Source organism: Camelus ferus, chromosome 11, assembly GCF_009834535.1.
Source record: "Camelus ferus isolate YT-003-E chromosome 11, BCGSAC_Cfer_1.0, whole genome shotgun sequence".
NCBI lineage: Eukaryota > Metazoa > Chordata > Mammalia > Artiodactyla > Camelidae > Camelus > Camelus ferus.
Window position 1 is genome coordinate 64,956,766 of NC_045706.1, and position 11,708 is coordinate 64,968,473.

An 11,708-nucleotide genomic window follows, 5' to 3' on the forward strand; every position below is an offset into this window, starting at 1 on the left:
CCTTCTCCCTCCTGGCTCCTGGCAAACCAATGATCTGCTTTCTAGTACTAGGTTAGATTGATTTTTTTTATTGCATGTCATATAAATGGAGTTATACAAACTGTCCTCTTGTTTGTCTTCCTTCATTCAGCATGATTTTGAGATTCATCAGTGTTTCAGCAGGTATATTAAATACCTTTACTTTTATTGCTGAGTGGTATTCCAGTGTATACATATATTACAATTCATTTATGTATTCGCCTATTGTTTCCAGTTTTTGATTGTTAAGAACATAGTTGTAATGAACTTAATGTGCATTTTTGTGTAGGTATGTATTTTTATTTCTCTTTGGTAAATAATTAGAGTAAAATTTCTGAGTTGGTAGGGTTATTATGTGTGATATCAAGGTTTTCGGAAGTAGTTAATCCATTTCACATTTCCATCAGCAGTGTGCAAGAGTTGCAGTTGTTCCACATTTTTGTCAGTACTTGGTATTGTCGCTCTTTAATGCAGCCATTCTAATGAGTGTATAGGTATCTAACTGTGGTTTTCAGTTGCATATCTCTGATAAATGATGTTTAGCATCTTTCACTTATTTGTTGGCCATTTGTGTATCTCATTTTGTAAAGCATCTATTCAAATTGTTTGCCACTTCTTAGTATGGGTTGTTCATTTGTTTATTATTAAGTGATAAGATTTCTTTATTAATTGTGAATATTTTCCTCTAGTCTGTGGCTTTTCAAAAAAATTTTTTTTTCATTTTGTTGAGAGTTCAGCTTATCAGTTTTTCTTTTCTACTGAATCTTTGCAAATCCAATAGTTCCAAAGAATTTTTTCCCCATGTTTTCTAAATGTTTTAAATCTATGTTTAGATGTATGATCTATTTTGAGTACATTTTTGTATATGGTGTATGTTAAGGGTCAAGATTTATATTATTCAATTTGAATATTCAAACGTTTCAACTCCATTTGTAGAAAAAACTACCGTTTCCCCATTGAATTACCTTGGCACCTTTGAAAGAATGGATTATTTGAATTTGTGTGGGTGTGTGTTTGTGTGTGGTAGGGAGTCTGCCTATGGACTCTTTATTCTTTCCACTGACCTATATATCTTCTTTACATTGTTTGTATTCCCTTATCTTCATAGTGAATTTTTAATGAAATTGTATAAATTCTCCACCTTTGTTCTGTTTCAGAATTGTTTTGGCTATTCTGAGTTCTTTGAATTTTCACATACATTTTAGGATGGACTTGTCAGTTTCTGAAAGGAAACGAAGACTGCTTTAATATTGTTTTAGGATTTTATTGACTCTGTAAGTCAGTTTGGGGGAAATTGGCATCTCAATAATACTGACTCTTTTGCTCCATGAATGTGATATAGCTCTCCATTCAGTTGCTGTCTCTTGGTGAAGAGGGAAGTCTTAACCTGTGGAGGCAAGGTTTCCTGGACCAGGTGCTTGGGTTGGCTAAGTCTCTCAGTGGGGGAGCGAGCGCTTCCCCAGGCTGCCTGTTGTTGGGTGGGACCCTCCAGATCAATCCCCTTTGCCAGTGGTTTCAAGCTTGCCTGCAATTGTCAAAAAGACTCCCTTTTAATCTGGGGAGAGGAATGAGCCTACCAGGACCACCTTCTGTTGCTAGGTGGAGGGCTGGGAAACACTTGAGTCTGGATGGCCTTCTTCTGTTGAGTGGAGGGACATAAGATGCCATGCTGCAGCGTTACTCCTCCAGGCCTGGGCTCACAAACCAGTCTGCTGCCACTTTAACACTACACAGTTCAAGCATGTTATTTCAGACGGAGAGTTTTGCAGGGAGGAACAGGGAGAAATGGCTGTACACCATATTGTCTAGACCAATAGTTTGCTTTTGTTTTTTATGTATCTCATCTATTCTTTTGCCCTCTTTTCCTGACACCTTTTTGAATGTATATTTTCCATACTCCATTTTATTAGCACTATATTGGTTTATTAACTGTACCTCTTTTTAAAATTATCGTGTAGGTGTTTCTTTTAAATTTATAATATTCTTCTTTAATTTGTTCAGTCTATTTTCAAGTAAGAGTAGGCCATTTAACATTTCAAGTACACAAGAGAATACTTAAATTTCTCCTCTCCTGTTCACTATTTTTGTCATGCATTCCATTTCTTTGTTATCAGTCTGACAAATATATTCTTGTGCTGACTTTAAACTTTCTTTTTAAAGAAATTTTAAAATGAAAAGCATTTTATATTTGTCTTCTTATTTACTATTTTTTCTTATTTCCCATTTTTGATGTTCTTTATTACTTTGTGTGTATACAGATTTTCATCTCATATCATTTTCTTTTTGCCTAGGAGAACTTCATTTAACATTTCTTGTAATGCAGTACTAATGGCAATGAATTTCCACAGCATTTTTTGTTCATTTATTTGTTTGGAGGGAAGTTATTTTGCCTTTTTGTGAAGGCTATGTTAGCTGGATGTAGAACGGTATGGTGGTAGTTTGTTTCCTTCCAAGACTAGAAGTATGTCATTTCGTTGTCTTTTGGCTTGGATAGTTTGTGATAAGAGGTCTGAGCAAATTTTATCTTTGTTCCTCTGTACGTGTTGTGTATTTTTTTCTCAGGCTCCTTTAAACTTCTTTTGCTTATAACTTTTTCAGGAAATTGATTATGATGTGCCTTGGTGTGGTTTTCTTTATTTGCATTTATCATGCTTAGATTTCTTTGAACATCTTGGCTTGTAGTTTTTGTTAATATTGGAATGCATTTACCTATTATTTAAGAAATATTTTCTTGTTTCTCTTTTCTCTTCTTCAAAGACATGAGTTACACACATTTTAGAGTAGTAAGTATTGTGCCATGGAAACTAAGCCTTCATTTTATTTTATTTTAAAAGTCTTTTCTGTTCCTGTATACCCCACAGCTGTTTCCCATTATTAATATTATATATTAATATAGTACATCTGTTACAATTAGTCAGTATTGACACATTATTTTTAACTGAGTTGATATTTTAATAGTTTAATATGTAGCCCTCATACATTACTGATGGGAAAGTAAAATGGTGCAGGTGCTGTGGAAAAGTTTGGCAGTTCCTAGCAATTCCACCCCTAGTTATAAGCAAATGTTATGTGTAATACATATATTCATCACAGCACTATTCATAGTAGTCAAAAAGTGGAAACAACCCAAATGTCCATGAACTGATGGATACATAAACAAAATATGGTAACCATACAATGGAATATTATTCAGCCATTGAAAAGAATGAAGTATTCTTACATGCTACAACAAGGGTAAACCTTGAAGGTGAAAGAAAACAGACACAAAAGGCCTTTATGTAGCTTCACTTCAAATGCCATCCATCACCTTAGGCAGCATCAGTCTGTAAGTATTTTTGACAGATGTCCCCCCAGGAAGCAGCTTTAGCACTGGACCAGTTTTGAATTAGCTGAAATAAATAAGGCTTTTGAGCTCTGCTATCAGACAGGTCAGACAAATAAACTGTAATTTATTTGTGAATGAGGTCTGTTGTGATTCTTCTAATATTGGAAATGTGGGCTGTTATTTTGACATTATCCTGAGTTGGAGAATGAGGGACTGGGATGGGGACAGTTAGAATGTCCTGAAGTTTTACTGTTCTTAACCCAAATCAGCCATTTTCCTTGAATTCGCCCTCACTGAGTCACTTGCAAGGCTTTGATTAAATTCCAGATTTCATAAAGTTGATTCTGACGGTTCTTGCCCTGTATTTTTGTTGCTCATAGAGAATATTATGAGTAGTTGCATGCCAACAGTCTAGGTAAATGGGGAAATCAATGGACATACAAATAACCAAAACTGACTCAAGAAGAAATAGAGAATCTGAATAAATCTGTAACTACTAAGGAGATTTAGTCAGTAATTAAAAGCCTACCAACAAAGAAATCCCCAAGATCAGATGGCTTCACTGGTGAAGTGTACCAGTTTAGATGAAAAAAAAAAAAATGACTATTTGAAAAAAAAGAAAAAAATTGTGAAAATAGTAAATATTGGGGGCAATGTAGAGAAATTGGAATGCTGGTTCATTGCTGATTGGAATGTAAAATAATGCAGCTGTTTTGGAAACCAATACTACATTTCCTCAAAAAATTAAATGATTAGTACCATAGTGTTCATCTATTTCATTTATAGGTATATACCCAAGAGAACCGAAAGCAGGGACTCAGACACTTGCACATTACTGATCATAGCAACAGCATTGACAACAGCCAAATGGATACAATCCACTGACAGATAAACATAAACAAAATGGGGTATATACATACAACAGGATGTTCAGACTTTAAAGGAACAACATTCTAACACATGCTACAATATGGATAAACCTTGAAAACATTAAGCTAAGTGAAATAAACCAGACACAAAAGGACAGATACTGTATGATACTGTGTATACAAAATTACCTAAAATAGGCAAATTCATAGAAAGAAAATAGAATAAAAGTTCCCAGAAGATGGAGGCATGAGGGAATTGGGAATTATAGGATTTATGTTTGGGGATGATGAAAAGTTCTGAAAATTAATATTTGTGATGGTTGCACAACACTGTCATTGTACTTAAAGCCACTGACTTGTACAGCTAAAAATGGTTAAAATGGTAAATTTTATGTTATGTGTGTTTTACTATAATTAAAAAAAAAAACCCAGTCAGAACAACACAGAGAAAATAGACTGGGTAGAGTGATGCCAAGGCCTGTGGGACAAAAACAAAAGATTTATCATTTGTATAATTGGAGTCCCATATGAAGAGGAATATAGACTTGAAAAAATATTTGAAGAAGTGATTGAAAATTTCTCAAATTTGTCAGAAAACAGAAATCTACAAATTCATTAAGTAGTAAACCATAAAAGGGTAAGTGAATAGAAATCCATGGAAAGGCACATCCTTACCAACCTTGTAAAAACTAATGATGAAAAAAAAGCTATCAACTGTGTATTATCTATAGAAAATACCAATGCAAATGACAAGAGATTTTTCACCTGAAACTTTGGAGGCTAAAAGTATGTGGCAAAAAAATTGCTCGAGTGATTAAAGTACATAATTGTCAACTGCAAATTCTATATCTATTGAAAAGATGCTTTGGGAATGAAGGGGAAATATTTTCTCTGATAAAGGAAAACAAAATTTGCTGCAAGGTGACCTACCTTCAAACAATGGCTAAAGGAGGTTATTCAAGGAAATGATAACAGAAGGACATTCAGAAACATGGAAATGGGTAAAAGTTTGAATAAGTATAACAGACTATCCTCATATGTTTCTTAAATCATATTTCATATTGGAAGCAGAAAAGACATCTAATGTGGTACTCAATATATAGAGTGAAAATTCTGAGGACAATTATATTTCAAAAGTGGAGCCTGCAAAGAACATACACAGTACAGTTGTCCATTAGTGTCAAAGGGATTGGTTCCAGGAGTCCTCACAGATACCAAACTCTGGATGCTCAAATCCCTTATATAAAATAGCCTAATGCAATGAATGTTGGTTAATTCTGCTGATACAAAACCCATGGATACGGAGGGTCTGCCATAATTCTCTACACTTCATTTGAAGTAATGAAACTGCTACCCACAGGTATATATGAGCAAACACTAAGAAAATGGTACAAAAAATATACTCAGTGTTAATTTTGCAAAGGTTAGCTCTCAAGATCTATTCTGAGGTGCATCCTTTATAGAGTTATTCTGAGAGATATTAAATACCTTAGAGGTATTAAACACTGTTGTCCCCAGTGACACTTAATTAATCATACTTTCCCTCCTTTGCTGTCAGATTCTCTCCATTCCCTCTGTTTTCCCAAGATGAGCTCCAAAATAAACTGCCTGCAGCTAATTCCTTGCCTTAGCCTCTGATTCTGTGGGAACCCAAAGTAGTACTGTTGGTGCCAAAAGTGACCCTAGAAGTAAGAATTTCAGTTTTGGAATCTAGAACTAGATCATTTATTAATCAGAGAGCAATGAAGGCCACATTGCTCATGGTAAGTGGTATGAGGATGATCCTTGTTACGCTGTAGTATCACATTTAAAGCAATTCTCGTATGTGGTCGACTGGGATGAGGGAGGGTAGACTTGTCTTCTGCAAGCTCTATCTCTTGAACGGGATGGGACGATGGTATGTTTATGAGCTGTGGAGTTGCTGGCCTTTCTGCCTTAGAAGCCTTGAAGGTAGGTTCAAGTTAGCTAACTATCAACACAGAACACACAGTGAAGGATAGTAGGCCTCTGTAAAAGCATTCAAAAGATCTTTTATCCTGAGATATAAGCCAAGTCCGGTAAATCATGCACAATTTTTAACTGTGGAATAAGCAGTATTGCAAAGATAATTACAACAGTACAGGATTTACAGATTTCTTGTGCAAAATTCAGGAATCTCATAAAGGAATGGAAAATTGAGACCTAGAGTGGGAAATCTGCAGCAATACGCTTGAGTCTTTTGAACCCAGAGCCTCTGTTAAACCCTTCAGGCTAGCAGAAGCTGTTTCTCTTTGAGAGACTGGGACACTCTGCCATTTCCCAGACTGTGCAAATACCTAACATGAGGCAAATGCCTTTCAGGATGACGCTTGGTCTTCTCAAAATCTACCCTACATCTCCTCATTGCCTCTGTTAACATTTAATGTAGTTACTGATATGATGGATTTAGTCCTATGTTTTGTTTCTACTTGACCCCTCTTTTCCCCCTGATTTCTTGCCTTTTTCTGTTGAATTTGAATATTTTAAAATTCCATTTTAATTTCTCTATTAGCTTTTTAGCTCTATCTCTATGCATTATGTATATAATAGTTCCTTTGGCAATGATAACATACATCTTCAACTTTTCACCATCTATTTAGAGTTAATGACATACCATTTCGTGTAAAATGTAGAAATCTTGCAAGCATAGAAGTCCATCTCCACCTCCCTGGCATTGTTCTTTCTGCTATAGTTGTCACATGTACATTATAAACTCTAGACAGGAGGTGATTTTTGATGTCTGGTTCTTATGAACTGAATGCTTGTTCCCCCCTACTCCAAATTCATTTGTTGAAACCCTACCCTAAATATGATGGTACTAGCATATGGGGTCTTTGGGAATTAATTAGGATTAGATGAAGTCATGAGGGTGGAGCCCCCTTGGATGGGATTAGTACCCTTTTTAGAGTCACCAAAGAGCTTCCTTCCTCTTCTCTGCTCTCTGCTGCAAGAGGATACAATGACAAGTCAGCAGTTTGTAACCCAGAAGAGGGCTCTCACCAGAACTCCGTGCTGGCACCCTGATCTCAAATTTCCAGCTTCCAGGACAGTGGAGAAACAAATTTCTGTTGTGTGTAAGCTACCCAGTATATGATACCCCATATACAGTACTTTTTTATGCCAACCTGAAATGACTAAGACAATAGTCCAAAATGAAACAGGCTTAGAAGATGAGCTTGAAGTCTCATCTTCACAACAACAAAAAAGCTGAAAAAACTGAAAAATCAACAACTCTTTTTAGATCAAAGTATAGAAGTCACAGGATAGGCGCCCAGGAGGAGACGCCCACAGCTGGAGCCAGTGCTGACAGGAACACTCCTGTAATTGAATTGTTGAAGGCTCACTGTAGGATAAGCTGAGAGTTAAATATTCCAAAGGGGGCCCAATTTTTGATGAGTTTTTTCCTCCAGATTCTCATTGTGAAGATCATAGAAAAATCCCCTTGCTTCTGGCAGGGAGAAGGGAGAAGTAGCCATTTTGAAATATGCTCTTAACGAGGGCATGCTCTTTCCTCCTGTACCAGGCCTGACCTCAAGAGAAACTGTTACACCAGAGCCTAACTACTGGGAGAAGGAAAATACCTCAGACTTCTGGAGCCTTCCCATTTCACCTAAGGTGGGGCGGGGACAAAAACTGAGACACACTTGTTAAGGTGACTCCACAGGGACACAGGCTCACTAAAAGACTGAGACCGAATGCTGGAAAGCTACAGAATGCTTCCTTCCTCTCATACCTTATCACCGTATCAGTTGGCCTCCTGTGTGATAATGAGACGTTATAGCTAAAAGAACTCCAAGCATCAGACCTTTTTAAAAAGGGATCTCTGAGAAAACACAAGGACAACAGAGAGGGGAGACAAAACAAGAACACTAAAGAAAATTTTAGCCTCTGATGCACAGCTACAATAAACAGTAAATACAGCCTCCCTTCCTAGCCACATAAAGTCAAACCTCACACTAAAGGTTTGTTACATCAGTTCTGTTCACCCAATATATCATTTCTGGCTTTTAATTAAAAAACAATGCAAAGCATGCTAAAAAGAAAGAGAGAAAAAAGGCTCAAAAGGCAAAGTGTGCTTCAGAACCTGACTCAGATATGGAAGAGATTTGGAATTATCAGATCAGGAATTTAAAATAATTACAATGAATATACTAAAAGCTCTGCTGGAAAAAAAGTGGACAGCATGTTAAGAACGGATGGTTAGTGTAAGCAGAGGAATGAAAACTATAGGGAAATGCTAGAAATCAAAAACATTCAAATAGGAATGAAGACAGTAGACTAAACACAGCTGAGGAAAGAATCTGTGAGTCTGAAGATTTTCACAGGAAGTTGCCAAACTGAAAATTAGAAAAAAGAATGAAAAGGAAAAAGGAAAAATATATCCAAGAACTATGGAACAATTACAAAATGTGTAACACACTTTAATGGGACTATCATGAGAATGAAAGAAAGGAGCAGAAGAAATATTTCAAGTAATACTGGCTGAGAATTTTTTCAAAATTAATGACAAACAAAGCCACAGATCCAGGGAGCTCAGAGAAAACCAACGAAAATAAATACCAAAAAAAAAAAAAAATCTACATATAGGTACCTTATATACAAACTACAGAAAAATCAAAGATAAAGAGAAAATCCTGAACAAAGTCAGAGGAAAAATATACCTTACCTATAGAGGAGTAAAGATAAAAATTACATTGCTTCTCTTCAAAAACCATGCAAGTAAGAGGAGACTGGAGCGAACTATTTAAAAGTTTGGGGAATAAAACTCATCAATCTAGATTTCTGTATACAGTGAACTTGCCCCTCAAAAGTGAAGGAAAAATACTTTTTCAAGTAAACAAAATCAAAGGAGTTTGTCACCCATAAACCTTGCAAAGCATGTTAATAGGATTCCTCAGAAAGAAGGAAAATGTTTTAAGTCAGAGTTGGATCTATATAAGGAAAGGAAGATTGTTTTAGAAAGAATAAAGGCCAAACAACATCTTTCATGTTTTTATTCTTAATTGATCTAACAGATAACAGTTTGTTCAACTTAATACTAGCACAGGTATTCTTGGTGATTATAGCTTGTTTCTAAATGAAACAAATGGCTGCAGTGTCAGGTAACATTTTGCCTATGTTTTCTTCTAAAAGGTTTATTCTTATGTTTAAGTCTTTAAGCCATTTTGAGTTTATTGTTGTGTATTTTGTGAGGGAGTGTTCTAACTTCATTGACTTACATGCTGCTGTCCAGTTTTCCCAACGCCATTTGCTGAAGAGACTGTTTTTACTCCATTGTATGTTCTTACCTCCTTTGTCAAAGATTAATTTGTTGTAGTTCTAGGATTATTTGTTCCAGTTCTGTGAAAAATGTCATGGGTAATTTGATAGGGATTGCATTAAATCTGTAGATTGCTTTGGGTAATATGACCATTTAAACTGTATTAATTCTTCTAATCCAAGAATGTGAGATATCTTTCTATTTCTTTAAGTCCTCTTTAATTTCTGTTGGTCAATGTTTTGTAGTTTTCTGCATATAAGTCTTTCACCTCCTTGATCAGTTTTATTCCTAAGTAATTTTCTTGAATGCAGTTTTAAAAGGGATTGTTGACATATTTCACAGAACTAGAACAAATCAGATTAAAATTTATATGGAATCATAAAAGACCTAGAATTGCCAAAGCATTACGGAAGAAAAGAATGAGGCTGGAGGAACAACTCTCCCAGACTTCAGATAATACTTCAGAGCTACAGTAATTAAAACAGCATGGTATTGGTACAAAAACAGACATATGGATCCATGGAACAGAATAGAGGGCCCAGAAATGAACCCACAAACTTTTGGTCAATTAATCTTTGACAGAGGAGGCAAGAACACACAACGGAGTAAAGACACACTCTTCAGCGGATGGTACTGGGAAAACTGGACAGCAGCATCAGTGGAGAGTCTTATGGAGACTAGCTGATACATGGAGTCCTGTTACAGATCATTTTCACAGTTAGTTCAATGGATTCACAGATCCACTTTATTACTCATTTTCCCAGTTCCTGTATGTATTCTTGAGATGAATATGGTTGGAAGAACTCTCATATTGGTACTATATCCTGGGAATAAGAGTCATTATGGTAAGAAGAGTCAAGTAGAAGCCTCTGGGGCTGTTCCCTGGCCAAGATTGGTAGAACTCTTGAAAACGTAACAGATTCAGGATTAGTAGTCCTCATTATACTATAATTCATTTTACTGTTTGACCTCTGCAAAAAAAATAAATTGTAGCAGATGATGGTGTACTGCCATAAACTTAACCAAAACTACCCATTTTAAGAAATTCTCTGGGTGTCATATCTCTACTAGAATAAACATAGTCTCTAGTTTGTAAATCTGGAAAATATGTTCTTTTAATCCTCATTAGTAAAAGAATCACAAAAAGCATTCTGACTGTACATGGGGTGAGTAGCAGTACATCCTTTACTGTCTGGCTCCAGAGCTATAGATACATACTCTGTCACAGTATAGTCTGCTGGAATCTTGATCATCTTTACATTCTGTAGACTAGTATGTCAGACATAACTTTAAATGAAAACATTATTGGATTTCTTAACCGCCTACAAGGTACAGCTTGTACCTTGGTGGACTTCCTGAGAATTAAGAAGCAGAATATATTGCACTTGGGAAAACTGTTCTGTCACATTTATTCTGATAGTTTTGAGTAGAGCTCACAAGGTAGATGGACCCTGTGGCAGGTGGAGAGTGCAGTGTAAGCTCTCCTGACACTCAGGCCACATAACCTGGCAGATTAAACAGTCCTGGAGTTGTCTATGGTAGATAACCATACTTTGTTGATTTCTTTGTTAACTGGGGGATTGGAGCTTATATCCCTAGGAACTTGTGGAAAGATAACTTCTGTGTCAGAAGACTTCTTGATATTTAAATATCAGTTCCTAGAGGGCTGCTAGGCGCTAGTCGAGATGGAGCATCTTACCATTAGATAGCAAATAATTCTTTGACTGGAGCTGTCCATTTAGAAGCTGAGTGTTGTCACATTGATTGTCATCCACTATATGAAATAATTGTACACTCAAAATCAGGCCTGAGCATGGTACATTTCCAAAACAGGTGGCTCATACCTTCATGTCACCTACCACTGTATTTTTCTTCAATTTATACCTGTGGCCCCATGGAGGGTGCCCTAAAACTAGGCCTAGTTATGGATGGATTGACATATAGGCCCACTTAAGGATAGCCTTAAAGAACAGTACTGGTGAAAAATCATTCTAGTGCACAGAGTTTCTATATTCCTACTTGGTTGTCAGCTTTGTATGGAAGAAGTATCTGAAGTAATTCATGGACTCTGGGGCCATAGCAAATGTCTTGCCTTGTTTATCAGATGCCCAAAAGAGCAAGACTGGAATATCAGAGAGAAGAGTGTTTGAGGAAATGGCATATTGAAAGACTTATGGGTATGAACATAAAGTGTGTGAAAGTTCACTCCTCTAATTGA

General features: G+C 36.2%; 1 long non-coding RNA gene across 1 annotated transcript; it reads left to right on the forward strand.

The window, feature by feature from the left end:
- Positions 1-2,284: 2,284 nt before the first annotated feature.
- LOC116667256 lies at positions 2,285-10,636 on the forward strand. The gene is made up of 3 exons (XR_004324072.1): positions 2,285-4,614; positions 6,065-6,068; positions 10,626-10,636. It is a non-coding gene; the product is annotated as an uncharacterized LOC116667256 (long non-coding RNA).
- The last annotated feature ends 1,072 nt before the right edge of the window (positions 10,637-11,708 follow it).